The sequence below is a fragment of the Stegodyphus dumicola genome, chromosome 7 (assembly GCF_044657685.1).
Source record: "Stegodyphus dumicola isolate Sdum_Otavi_A_Nest chromosome 7, ASM4465768v1".
In the NCBI taxonomy this organism is placed as follows: Eukaryota; Metazoa; Arthropoda; class Arachnida; order Araneae; family Eresidae; genus Stegodyphus; species Stegodyphus dumicola.
Genome location: NC_140774.1, coordinates 54,578,260 through 54,593,600, shown reverse-complemented (window position 1 = coordinate 54,593,600; position 15,341 = coordinate 54,578,260).

The window sequence follows — 15,341 nt, the reverse complement described above, 5'->3', positions numbered from 1 at the left end:
TTGCACGAAATCATTCCGATGTATTTCATCACAGCTGCATTTAAGCGGTCGCGGACACTTAGCCGACAACCACTTGGCCGACAGGACACTTAATCGACGCCAGTTAGCCGACAAGACATTTAGCCGACAGGGACACTTAGCCGACAGGACATTTAACCGACACGGACATTTAGCCGACAGGTCATTTAGCCGACACGGACAGTTAGCCGACACGGACAGTTAGCCGACACAGACAGTTAGCCGACCAGACACTTAACCGATAAGGACACTTAGCCGACAGGACACTTAACCGACAGGTCATTTAGCCGACAGGACAGTTAACCGACACGGACAGTTAGCCGACACAGACAGTTAGCCGACCAGACACTTAACCGACAAGGACACTTAGCCGACACGGACACTTAGCAGACAGGACATTTAGCCGACAGGACATTTTGCTGACACAGAGAATTAGCCGTCAAGACATTTAGCTACGGGATACTTAACTGTCAACACATTTAGCCCACAGGACACAAAGCCGACAGTAACGTTTAGCTGACACGTACCCAATAATTATTCAAACTTACTATCAATTACAAAATTTCTCGACTTCTCCATAAGTTCAATATTTGAGTTATTTTTTCACTATCAGTAAAATTCATTTTTCGATTCTTAAAGATCTCATATATACTTTTAATTATTGTGTTAATTTAGCATTGTTTGATACAGTGGATGGACAAAAATATGGAAACACCTTGTGAAATGCATGTTTGAAAAGAAAGATTGATTTTAATAAAATATGTAGGTGGCGCTGGCATTTTTGACTACTGACGCCACCTATACAATTTCGTAAATGTGCTAAACAGTTCAGTTGTTGTCGGAGTATTGTTATGTGAGGTTGTCATTGCATTATGTCAGAGTTAACAGACTTCGAACGTGGGCAAATTGTTGAAGCACGTATGGTAGGTGCTTCCGTAAGCAAGGTAGCCGAGGTGTTTAGTGTTTCAAGAGGTACTGTATCGAAGATTTATTCCGCATATTTGAAAAGCGGAAAAACATCATCTGCTAAATCACAGCGCGGACGAAAGTTTGTCCTGAGTGATCGTGACAGACGATCATTAAGGGCAATTGTGACGAAAAATAAGAAGACCACAGCTGCAAAAGTTACTGCTGAAATGAATGTCGTATTACCGAAGCCTGTGAGTACCAAAACAATTAGAAGGGAGCTTCATAAACAGGGAATTGCTGGCCGTGCTGCAATTGAGAAGCCACTCATCAGTGATGCTAATGCCCGTAACAGGAAAAGGTGGTGTTTAAGTCATAAAGCCTGGACTATAGAGCAGTGGAAGCGAGTAATATGGTCTGACGAGTCTTCTTTCACATTTTCCCACTTCTGGCCGAGTTTACGTCTGGAGAACGCCATTTCAAGCCTATAATACAGACTGCTTGTTGCCAAGAGTGAAACATGGCGGGGGTTCTGTTATGGTTTGGGCAGCCATATCGTGGTTCTCTGCTAGCCCCATGATAACTGTGTCAGGGCACATGACTGCCAAGACTTATGTGAACATTTTGGCCGATCAAGTTCATCCCATGATACAAACTTTATTCTCCGATGGTGATGGTGTCTTCCAAGACGACAAAGCCCCTGTTCACACAGCTCACATTGCCCAGGACTGGTTTTCTGAGCACGAGGATGAGTTGTCCCATCTCCCCTGGACACCACAGTCACCAAACCTGAATATTATCGAATCTTTGTGGTCTACATTGGAACGGAAAGTGCGTTCTCGTTATCCACCGCCAACATCGTTATCTGAACTTGCCACCGTTTTGCAGGAAGAATGGTATAATATTCCCTTGGCAAACATACAGGAACTGTATTTATCCATTCCGAGAAGACTGCAAGCTGTTTTGGATGCCAACGGGTTTCCTACACCATATTAAGCAAAGAAACATGTTTTTTTAAAGGTGTTTCCATATTTTTGTCCAACCCCTGTATGTATCCATGGACCTTATAAGAAATAGAGCAACCCAAATGGGTTTTCTCCCTTGCTTTGGCGTATTGCCGGCTGTTACCTTGCCCACATCCGGAGGAGTATGCAGCGCGTATAATTTTCAAGAAAAAGCTGGTGATAGCACCTAATTTCACAAATTAGAGTTTTGAGATATTTTTATTTTTGAAACTGAGATTGATTTTTAAAAATTTATCATGTTTATCAAGCATAATTAATGTTCTAAATAATTATAAAGCTGTTGCATGCTTTCAGGTCTGGATATGTTTTTAGGTTTTCCTATGCTGTAGGGAAATTTGTATCTCCTTCTTTTAAAAAATAATATTTTAAATCTGAACTAATAGAAAAATTCAAACAAAAAATTTTCTCTTACAGTTTTTATGCTTTTTATTGGTATAAATAAGTAAAAAATACTAAAATTGAAAAAATGGATTTTTGAAAGTTTTTGCTTAAAATTCTTATTTATACTGCTTTTTAAAAATTATATCTGAATATTATAGCATAATATTCTACAAAGAAGTTTTATTTCAATAATATTTCATAATACATCATAGTGATTAACACTTTTAACACATTAATAATTTTTATGCATTTTTTATAATGTTAAAAATTGTATTTAACTGTAATAATTAATTGTGCTAGTATTTTATAGCGATTATTTTTTTAAATTTATGTCTAGTTCTGCAGAAGTTTTCTTATTTATTGCTAATTTATTTTATTAACTCAAAGAGGAGGCAGCTCAGAAAAGCTATTAGTTTCGAAACGGCATTTTGCTTTGTTTCACTATAAATTTCCGTTCCACTTTGCAAACTGTTGCCACCAAATATCATCGCCCTGTATTATATTTAAAGAAATTAAATAATGAAGAATCTGCATGAATGCATGTATGTTTCTCTCGCACTGTGAAAAAAACAACAGAATTTAGAACCATAAAATTTTGAATAACGTAATCCTCCACCTGAACATGGGCACCTGCACGGCCTAATTTCGAATTTGTTTTAATCCATTTCATATTTTGTAACTTTAGCGAAGTTTTGATTAACAAACTCAACGAGTTCAAAGCCAGCAATGGCAATCCTGTACATTGCTGGCTATATAACATTTTTAGCTCCAGCGCGGAAATTCTAAAGATATGTCATTTTCAGATATGTGATATTGTTCTTGAATTGAATTTTATGTGTTTACTTGCGAAGAACATGATGTTTAATAAATAAAGGCAAAACGCAAAACGTTACAAAAACGCTCCTTTGGGCGTAATATAAAATTAAATTACTGATTGCTTCCAGAGTTTATCTTTTTTTTCCCCATTACACTCAAAAAAGTTTATGCTCCGAATTTTATGAATTACTAAAATATATAATCATCTTGTAATGTTAATAATTAATGATCATATAATCAAATAAATGATCGTCTTGTTATGTTATAATAATTTTAAAAACTTGTAGGGTTTATATTTACTTTAACTAACATTTATTTTAAGTTTAAACTAACTTTCCTGTCAAGCCTTACTTTCCCCTGGAACTGCCAATGCCAGAATATGTAAATTTTGTAGAACGCGCAAGGATTCAAATTATCAGCGGAAGTATTATGATTTAAATAGAAAGGAAACGAGTTCGGGGTGTGATGTTCTTACTTCACGAGCGCGGAGGTAGTTAGCGAGAAATTGAAGAACCCCGCGTGTCGGCCTATGTGCTTGCCGGGAAGCAGTGTTAATCGTTCAAGTGAGCTTCAGTTTGCTGAATTAGCAGCGGTATTGTAAAACGCGGTGAGTTAGTTATTTTTAGAGAGCCTCGTAGTTAGAGTCTTGTCTTTAGTTTCTTTTCAGGTTATTATTTTTATTTGACCGCTGAGTTGGCGCAGTCTGTGAGCGTCAAGAGCACGCAATTGTAAATTTTTACGTTGAATAAAAAGGGACTTAAACCCTTCACAAGACTCTGTCTTTTATCCAGTTTTCACAGTCACCTCTTGGTTGCGTGCAAGTTGGAGGCGCGCAACGTTACAAACTACTGCCTGAAAATGCTCATAAAGTCAAAGAAAATTATCAGATCTTGTTTAATTTTACCTTATTTGTTTCAAAGCATCAGTATTTTTTTAATTTTACTTTATTTGTACACAAAAATAAGTTCATAAGTTTTGCGTTTAGAATTTTTACCGTTTTACTAAAGTAAAGAAATTTATACAAGATTTACGCTTGAAAAAATGCGCAAAATGCAGTAAAAAGTGCTTTTATGAGATATATTAAATCTTTTTTTGCAAAAACTGTGACTTTAATCACTTATACAACGTATCACATTTAATAATTAAAAACAGTTATGTGATACAAACGCTATAGGTTTCCGTAAGCCAGATCGTCCCTACTCTTTCTTACGGACATGTGTGCGACGCACGATGCGCTCACTGGGTTAGTCTATCTCTTATAAGGTCTATGTATGTATGTATCGTGCTGTCTGGTGTATATTGGCGAAATTGATAAAGCGCTGAAATTTCTCGTCAGGGAATATAAATGAAATTTCGAAAGAAAAAAAAAGAATTTTTTTAGCTAAGTACTGCGGTCACAATGTAATTTAGTGACCGCCGTACTTAGCTAAAACAATTTAGTGATTTAATATGAGATCTTCAAAAATTATCCATAAATTTAATCAACTGGGCTCTTTTGAACACTTGCACATCATTAATAATTTTTTTGTTTACTTAATGATATTAATTTTCCAATCTCGCTCTTCCAAATACTTTCAAATTTTTAATACCTTTACGTTTCATTATTATTTTACACATCACATCATGTTACATTCTTTCCCTAACAAAACCGTTTGGCTCCTTCCACTAATGAAATTTCCTTTCGCTGTCATGAAAAATCTGAATAATGCAATAAAAATTATTGTTATTCTTGAATTATACTTTTAATGGAAACATAAAGGTTTAGCAAATATATTTTATTTTGTTATTAAAAACAATTAAAAAAAAGTGAATTTTTAAGACCAGCAAAGGTACAAATTATTTGCGACCTCTATAATTTGCAGTTCATGCCACCATTCTTGAGATAAAAATTCTGTAACATTTTATTGACCACGCCTCTCGCTTAAAATACTTACTTAGGTAAATGTTTATAGCCCTAAACTAGTGCATAATGTTTAATTTGGAAGTAAAATATTCTTTTCGAGAAATTTCAGCGCTTTTTTAATTTGGCCAATGTACACCAAACAGCACGATACATATCAAACAATACTAAATTAACACAATAAATTAATAGCACATATGAGATCTTTAAGAATCGAAAAATGAATTTTACTCATAGGTGAAAAAATGACTTTTATATTGAACTTATGGAGTAGTCGAGAAATTTTGTAATTCATAGTTTAAATAATTTTGGGGTGCGTGTCAGTTAAACGTCACTGTTGGCTTAGTAACCTGTTGACTAAATGTCTTGACAGGTAAGAGTCCCGTAGCTCTAAATGTCCTGACGGCTAAGTGTCCTTGTCGGCTAAATTTCCTGTCAGCTAACTGTCCGTGTCGGCTAAATGTCCTGTCGGCTAACTGTCCGTGTCGAATAAATGTCCTGTAGGCTAAGTGTCCTTGTCGGCTAAATGTCTTGTCGGCTAACCGTCCGTGTCGGCTAAATATCTTGTCGGCTAAGTGTCCGTGTCGGCTAAATGTCCTGTCGGCTAACTGGTGTCAGTTAAGTGTCCCGTCGGCTAAGTGGTTTTCGGCTAAGTGTCACGGACCCGCATTTAAGTGCACAGTCACGGACCTTTTGAAATGAGAGCATTTTTATAAGTGAGTAGTAGTTAGCATTAATGAATTAATGTATACCAAACCTTATCTATCAAAATAATATTCTTTTCTTGTCCTACTATTTAAATTTGGCAAGCGGATTAGCTGCTGCTGTAATGGCGACAGTCTAAAAATTTGTCTGGAAAGTCGAATGTCATCACTGTAGCCTCATGAATTCCTATTCTATTTTGTGATCAAGAATTACCGCAAATATTTATTGTTTTTACCATCATTTTCTAATTATTTATAATTTTGTCTATAATTTATTATTTATAATTTGTCAGTTTGTCTCCGAAGAATAAAAAATGCCTTTTATAGTTGGAAAACACCTATACTTAAGCATGGGTTTCAATTTGTCATTTGAAAAAACGCTAAAATTTGGAAATTTTCTTTAACGTAATTACAGTTGGCTATTTCATAACTCTTAGATGATTTTCTTGACGTTTGTTTCTATCATTGAGAAAGGGCTGTAGTAATATAATTTGTTGTGTCTCTCACGTATATGCGACAGTGAGCATGGCCATAATGGCTGTGGTAACTATGGTTACAGGAAAACTTTCATGTTTTTGAGAGTATCTCGTTGAAAGTTAAGTTTAATTTTTAATATTTTTGAGTATGGAATAGAGTTCTGGTTTGATGGACAACTAATGAAATGGGCATAGCTTCAGTATAGCCCATCCAGAAATTACCCAAAAAATATCGCCAAGAGCGGCGATAAATGATATGATGGGGTAACCCATAATATTCGCCAAAGCAATGTAAACAAAAGGATGGAATTACGGTTACAGCTAATATAAGTATTCAGTTACATTTATTCAATTTCAATACAAATTACCGAGATATCCATTTACTCGTAGTATACACATGCCAATGTATTCTTACTTTTCCGGCATAGCTTCTCTTAAAATTTATCTCGCGCTGCATTGCACGGGGAAATAAAACATTTTTTAATTAGAATTGTACTAAAATTAACTATTTACACAAAATTCGTAACACTATTTTCATCGATTGTTTAATGCTCAGATATTGTGTAGAATACTCTTTTGGAGATCAGATTTTTGCATTTAGTTATGGATTTCTCTAAGCCTGCTGTTAGTGATGTTGTAATTAAGTATCGATAGATTTTAAAGGAAAATTTAAGGTGGGAGTTTTCAAACAAGCGTAAACGTTTGGGAAAGCCAGGCATTCCAAACAGATATTTTATGTATGAATTAACAAGAGAGTATGAACTTTTTAGAGGATTTTTGATGGATTGTGGATTATTGAAGGATAAGCCAAGCAAAGGTAAGATTTTCCGGCATTGTTCTTAAAATTACTCCTTTTTAAATCATTTTCATTAATCATTCCTTAATAGTTCTTTCTTTTAAACTCGTGGGTAAAAGTGCAGAATAGGCTGCATCAACAAAGTTCAGTAGGCGGAGCTGTGTGACGTCCATAAATGGGTGGGACTAAGCTTGTGACGTCACAATGTAATCTGGCATTTGCACTACGCGTACTTTCTATTTTCTCTTAAAAATAACTGTAATAAATTGTTTATTATTGTAAAATATCAAATTCTTTACTTTTAATTTACATTTATAACATTTAAGATTAGGCGTTACTGATAATAAGTATAATAAATTGTTTATATTTAAAATTACCATGATACAGTGAGCGAATTCTACCAATTATTAAAACGATAAACAACGTCGCAGTCTCTAGTACTTGTAGAGCTTCAATATTTTCAAAGATTTTTATTAAAGCATTTATACAAATAAAAAAAATAATTTAAATTCATATTGTGGAACATTTCAATTTTATAATTTTTACAAATTACCTTCTTGCTACGTAACGACATAATTCCTTACATACCAATAATTAGACAATTTTCATTATTTCTATAAATTTTAGACTTTACATTAATAAAAAAAGAAGAGTACTTTTTTATTGCATATGAACATCATTACACAGTTTTCATATCAGTTTCTAAAATTCCTAAATCACGCCATATTCTGTGTAGGCATGCTAGAATTCTACGCATTAATAAATAAAAAAATCTAATTTCTCAAAATGAAAGAAAATAATATAATAAAATAAATACTACAAACTTGGAACACTAAGCAATGCTTCACATACGCACACACACACATATTTTCAATGAACTCATATTATCAAGTGCAATTACGATACAAAACACTACGTATTAAAATATGAGAGAAACGTTACTTCAAGAGTTAAAGTTACCAATTTTGTTACTGTTGAGTAGATCGTCGGGCTATCGATATATATCGTAAGTCGGAAAGCGTTATACACATATCAAAGCCAAAAAATTAAAAATAGAAAAATGATGTCTTAAATATAATTCACAATTAAAACAACAATACAAATTTAAAATACAGAAACGATATGTTAAACATTGCACACAAATAAAGTTACATTACTGCTCGGCATCACACACAACCTCGTTTTCCCTTTTACACAACGATCAGTATTCGCTCAAAAAACATCAAAGAATTCCACAAATTCGGTGTCCATGTACTCATCCATCTATTTTCACTTAAAAGAAAAATCAGAGAATTGCTCAAACTCGGCATTGCGCACCACATTGACTTTGCCCATGTGCACATCGATCTATTTTCACTTAAAATACCACCCCGGAGTTGCACAAACTCGGCATCGCGCACAACTTCGGCATTGCGCACCACATTGGCTTTGCCCATGTGCACATCGATCTATTTTCACTTAAAAAACATCAAAGAGTTGCACAACCTCGGCAATGCGGACCACATTGGCTTTGCCCATGTGCACATCGATCTATTTCCACTTAAAAACATCCCGGAATTGCACAAACTCGGCATCGCGCACAACTTCGGCATTGCGCCCCAAATTGGCTTTGCTCATGTGCACATCAATCTATTTTCACTTAAAAAAAATCCCAGAATTGCACAAACTCGGCATCGCGCCCAAACTCGGCATTGCGCACCACATTGGCTTTGCCCATGTGCACATCGATCTGTTTTCACTTAAGAAAACATCCCAAAGTTGCACAAACTCGGCATCGCGCACAACCTCGGCATTGCGCACCACTCAAAACCGTCTATACGTATTTTCGCTCTACTAGTTTCATATTTGTTTCACAAATTGGGCACTTATACGATATTGCAATCAAACTTTTCTCCATACACTACTCAATAACGCTCTTTTTACCTCTTCGCTCCAACTGATAAAAAAAATCCAGATTCAGATACTCATCCATTCTGCAGTAAGCACCGATTTTGACATACTCATCAATAAAACATTCTTTAAGCAAAAGAATTCTCTTCTGCATTTTCAGAAGTTACGGTTATAAGTTTTAACTCATGCATTCAATATTTTCAATCGTTTGGTTATGATCGTTTCAATCGTTTGGTATGTTAATAATACGTTTGTAAGAGATAATTCGTTGCGTTAAATGCTAACACTACCACACAACACACAAAAATAGATTTATAATTAAAAAAATCTCGCGGAGAACATTATAAACCTAGCATTTCAACTCAGTTAAAATATAATTTAAGTTTTCTTTAAATACGAAGCTATAGCATACTTATAACTTGTTTTTAAGAAGAGGTGTAACCAATATTACGTCATAAAAAGGCGTGTCCAAGCATAAGAGAAATAAACACAGTATCAACTGATGCAGCCTATTCTGCGATGTAGCCAAATCCTGTTTAGTCGTAAATTTATTTCTATTATCCACGATTTCTGGTGAAATCAAGATGGCCGCCATTTTTGAAACACGGAGTTTCGTCGAAAATCTGGATGGCAACCATTTTTCAAAACAACGTATTTCATGTGCTTTGGCGCCAAAACAAATTTATTAAGTACTCGAAAAATCTAGAATGGAATTATTTTAATTTGTAGTTATTTACTATACATTCTAAGTCCTAGCCTGTTGCAGTCAGGTACATAAAGAAATAATATCTAGCCATAAGAAAATCGAGACCTTTTCTTACGTCACAGTTTTAACAATTTTTTTTATCCATAATTTTTTACACGATCTTTAGTAGAATAAGGAACGATCTAATTATTGGAGCGTTCTGGTTTTGGTTCTGTGTTTTAAATTTCTCATAATTTTTATTATAATAAACTTTATATATATTATTATAGTTAATTTTAGCACAATTCTAATTAAAAAATGTTGTATTTTCCCGTGCAATGCAGCGTGAGATAAATTTTAAGAGAAGCTATGCCGGAAAAGTAAGAACACATTGGCACGTGCATTTAACTATGAGTAAATGGATATCTCGGTAATTTGTATTGAAATTGAATAAAAATAACTGACTACTATATTAGCTGTAACCGTAATTCCAACCTTTTGTTTACATTGCGTTTGGCGAATAGTATGGGTTACCACATCATATCATTTATCGCCGCTCTTGGCGATAATTTTTGGTTACATTTCTGGTGGGCTATACTGAAGCTGTGCCAATTTCATTAGTCGTCCATCAAACCAGAACTCTATTCCATACTCAAAAATATTAAAAATTAAACTTAACTTTCAACGAGATACTCTCAAACACATGAAAGTTTGGTGCTACTTTGGTAGACGGTTGCACGGATTTTGGCGATTTTTCTTTTGGCGAGTAATACAACTTATGGTAAACCCATTGCTGGATAAGTTATTTATGGTAACCGATACTTTATTGTCATTTTATTTAAAAAATAATGTGTTTTATTGTTCATAAATTACGTGTTTTAAATATTATTTATGGCTTCTAAATATTAAAAATCAATTTAATTTTGCATTTTTATTTGAAATAATTTTTTTTTGTTTTTTTTTGTTTATCATATTCTATGAAATTTTATGTTGTGGATGATGTTATCAATGACGTCACTTAACTTTAAAAGTAATTAGTTTTAATATCTATAAATTTAATCTAATGTTTAAACATTATTTATGGCTGTTAAATATTAAAATACAATTTAATTTTGCATTTCTTTTGAAAAATGATTTTATTATGTATGATTATTTAAATAATTTTAATTGTAGGCATGATGTAATCAGCTCTCTGATTGGTTATAGAATATTTGTGCATTAACGAGCTATAATCAGCTCCCTGATTGGTTACTGAAAATTTTTGCATTACCGCGCCATTTTAAAATTTAATTCATATCTTCGAATTCCTTCAAAGATGAATGTTGTTATTGGTAAGTACCAAGAATTATTGGTATCGGAATCAAAAAAGTGTCCTTTGTACTTCAGGAAGGGGCGGTTAAAGGATCTTCGAAATCTTAAAAACAATATCTATTATTGTAGTTTTTTTTTTTTTTTTTTTTTCAAATTTTTTTGTTATTTTTAATTTTTATGATCCATTAATTTGGCTCTAAATTGCTTTATCTAATTATACATTTTTTAAAAATTTTTTTATTCTTGCCCTTGATATTACATTTTTCAAATTTTTTTCATTGATAGTATCTAGATTATGATTCCGATTTTTTTTGTGGTACTTATCAATAAACGACAGATTAAATTACTCAAAAAAAGGTAAGTACATATTTTTCTGTTATTTTATAATTGTATACTTCAATTTTTGTTAAAAAAATTAATGCACTATTTTCAAAAATTGCTGAGATAATTATTGTCACATATGTTTTAATGTTAATTATATTCTATATAGCGTATTTTAAAGTATTTGAATTTAATAATATTCTAATTCTTTTAAATGTTGGTATGATGGTTTTGAATTCGATATTCAATTTCAGCAATATTTTAATCTAATTAAACGTTATCACAATGTTTTATAGCGGTGTTTTTATTCTCTTCTTTGCTATATGAAAGTAATAATAACTTTACTTTAGTATTTTATACTCATAGTAAATGTATATATTTACACTTGCCTGCCATCTTAAAAAACGACATTTTCAACAAAAAATTAGTCCATTACTTTTAAATATATTTATTTTTTTTTCAAGTTTCGAATACTTTACTATGCGTAAAAACAGCGTTTTTCAAGATGGCTGACGATTGTAAAAATCGCGCCAACAATTGTGTCAACGTAAATCGCCAAGAATCCGTGGAACCGTCTACCAAAGCAGTACCAAGATTTCTTATAAATAATTAGAAAAGGATAGTAAAAAATAATAAATATTTACGGTAATTCTTGATGACAAAATAGAACAGAAATTCATGAGGAGTAGGAAATCATAAAGAACATATTTTTGATTTAATTTTTCGATTTCGTAAACATAAAATAGCCCTGGTCGCAGACATAAACAAATGTTTAGACAGATTTTAATCGAGTCATCGCAAAGGAATCTTCTATGTATCTTATGGAAAGAGCATGAAGACGACTCACTTGTTATTTTTAGACTGAACACTGTAACATATGGGAATAAATGTGCTCCATTTCTAGCTATAAGAACTCTAAAACAGTTAGCTTTGGATGAACAGCAGAAATACCCTTTAGCTTCCTAAGTGATTCTGTCTGACATCTATATGGACAACATAGTTACAGGAGCTTCTAATTTTGAGTCTGCTATTGAATTAAAGAATCAACTAATAAAGCTATTAGAAAGCTGTGGAATGTCTTTACACAAATGGCAATCTAACTTTAAGAGTGTATTAGACACTGTAGTATCTAAGGAAGAGTTTTACTTTAACGCCACTGAATTTACGAGCTCTTGGCATAATTTGGCAACCGGAATCCGACATCTTTACTTTTAAAATCGCTTTCCAAGGCAAGTCATCTTTTACTAAAAGAGATGTCCTTTCAGTCATTGCGCTGTTGTATGATCCTATTGGCTTTATCGGCCCGGTCATCTGTAAAGCAAAAATATTCCTTCAGAAACTATGGTCTTTAAAACTGAACTGGGACGAGGATTACCTGAACCATTTGCCATTGAATGGAATCGTTTCATTTTAAAGTTAAAGGAATTGGGAAATGTTAAGATAGGGAGATATGCTCTCCATTCTACAACCGATAAAAGAGCTATCGTAGGTTTTTCCGATGCTTCAACATCTGCGTATGGAGCATTGGTCTACTTAAATGCCACTCAAGGTAACCCTTGTTTAAAGTTACTGGCAAGTAGATCTCGAGTAGCCCCTTTAAGGACTCTATCTTTACGACGCTTAGAACTTTCAGCTTGTCTTCTACTTGCTAAGCTTGTTAAAAGGTTTTGACTTCGCTAAATATAGACATTGAAAAGGTAACATTATATTCGGATTCGACAATAGCATTAGCGTAGATAAATGCTTCACCATATCAACTCAAAACCTTTGTTGGGAATCGTGCTGCGAAAATTCAGTCGTTATCAGAAAACTTCGAGTGGAAACATATTCGTTTTAAGGAGAATCCTGCTGATTTGGTTCTCGTGGAGTCGAACCTAGCAAACTTTTATCTTCAGAATTATGGTTCAATGGACCTTCTAATCTTAACATGAATGTTATAGAAAAGGCTAGTTTGGATGTTAAGGACTATGAAATTTACGTATGCGAATCGAAAAAATGTCCAGAAATTTCTCTTAGTATTACTTCTAGTGCTGATTTCATTAACTATTTTCTTTCTTTAAGTAATAGTTTTGTTAAACTAATTCATATTCTTAGTTTTATTTATAGGTTTATTTCCAACTGTCGACAAGGTAAGAGGTCATCAGGTCCTATTACTAGAGATGAATTTACGTATGCCAAGCTAGCAATGGTAAGGCTAGTACAGGGAATAGTATTCAAGGAAGAAATTCGAGCTCTTAGATATGGTAAAATTATAAAGGGTAGTCACTTAAGTAATTTAAATCCTTTCGTCGACGAAAATGGAATACTTAGGGTAGGTTGCAGATTAAATAAATCATCTTTATCCTATGACCAGAAATATCCTATTCTCCTGCCTAGGGATCATAACTTAACTAGTATAATTATGCAATACTTCCATTTAAGAAATTTACATGTTGGTGCTCAGACTTTGCTGCATTGTGTTTGACAGGAATTTTGGCCACTAAACGGCAGAAACACTGCTCGTAAAAGGTACATAACTGCATTATCTGTTTTAAAAATAAACCTAAAATAGCTCAACAACTCAAAGCCTTTGTTGGGAATTTCTGTGAGTCCCCCTTTTTCCGCAACTGGAATTGATTTATGCGGACCCTTTTACATAAAATATAAAAATCAACTAAGAGGTACCTTAAATAAGATATATATTGTAATTTTTGTATGTTTAGTTATTCGAACGATACATCTCGATTTTGTTACAGATCTAACATAGCAGGCTGTAATTGCAACATAAAAAAGATTTTTCGCGCGACGCTGCCTTAGCTCAAAAGTACATATTCGGATAACGCTACCAACTTTGTCGGAGCCAACGCCGATTTGAAAAGGCTCATAAAACGTGGAATATCGAACTTATGTATTTTACCTATGAACGATTGATGTAGTGAATTTATCTTATAATTACGTGTATTAATATTGCACATTATTTTATTGTAAAATGTAGTAATTTGTTTGTTATTTGCTTAAAAGATATATTATTGTATTTAATTGTCTCTAACATATTTATGTATCAAACTTTGAATTTCTTAAATAATTTATATCAGTTTTGAAATTAGTATTTCAACGCCGGGCGGGATGCTGGCGCCTGAATGTCTGCTGTACGAAACTTTTCTCCTCTCTACCGTCGTTATCTAGCAACAAATCTTGTACCGCGCATGTGTCGATAGCGTTTGTTTTTGTAATTCTTTTTATTAGCTTGTTCGATGAGAAATTTGTTGCTTGGATTTTTGAAATTTTGAGTCATTGAGCGGTTAATTTTCGAATAAAATAAAAGATGGATTTAAAAGAAAATTGGTTTCGTTATTTCGTAGCTACAGTCCAAAACACACAGTATGTTGCGGAAGTTGAAACTCAGATATGTAACGTTGTTTAAAGTTAATGCGATTTCTGGAAATGATAAGTATTCATTAGTTATATCTGAGGGCACACCAGCGGCCAAGTGGTAAGCCGCTAAATACTGGTAGTTCGGTGCGAGGTTCGAATCCCGCGAACGGGCTGACTGCATGGGCGTCTTCGTGGTTTTCCCCATGTGTAACGTGTATACGAGTCAGTTTGCCTTAGAAAGTCCTCCACGAAGGCTTTTCTCCCCTTAGGCAGATAGCCTTAGTGTGCTTTGCCATAATTAAATAAACCAAACCAAAACCAAGTTATATCTGGAAAATATCATTAAGTTATATCTGAAAAATATCATTAAATAGAAAAATGAAAGTGGTGATTAATTTGTAGAAGGATGGGGATAAACACTAACGGAGGTCTCTCATGATCTAAATATTCCTCAAAGGGTCACGCCAAGAACTTGTAGCGTATTTTATGCAGTGGATCAGTTAGTAGCCAACTTGGTCAAATGCCACCAAGAGCAACAACTACATCCGAACACCATTTTCTGTCACTTTGGCTCGGAGAAACCGTAAAGCAATTAGCAGAGAGCTGGACATAGACTTTCAGGCCTTAAAGATGCCTGAAATTCTTTTGAATTAAGTAGGAAAATGACAAGAATGATGTAATAATAATAGTAAGTAGTGATAGTGAAGCACGAAGGCTTCAGGAGGTTGAATCTAATACAAAAACAAACTGGTTTGGGT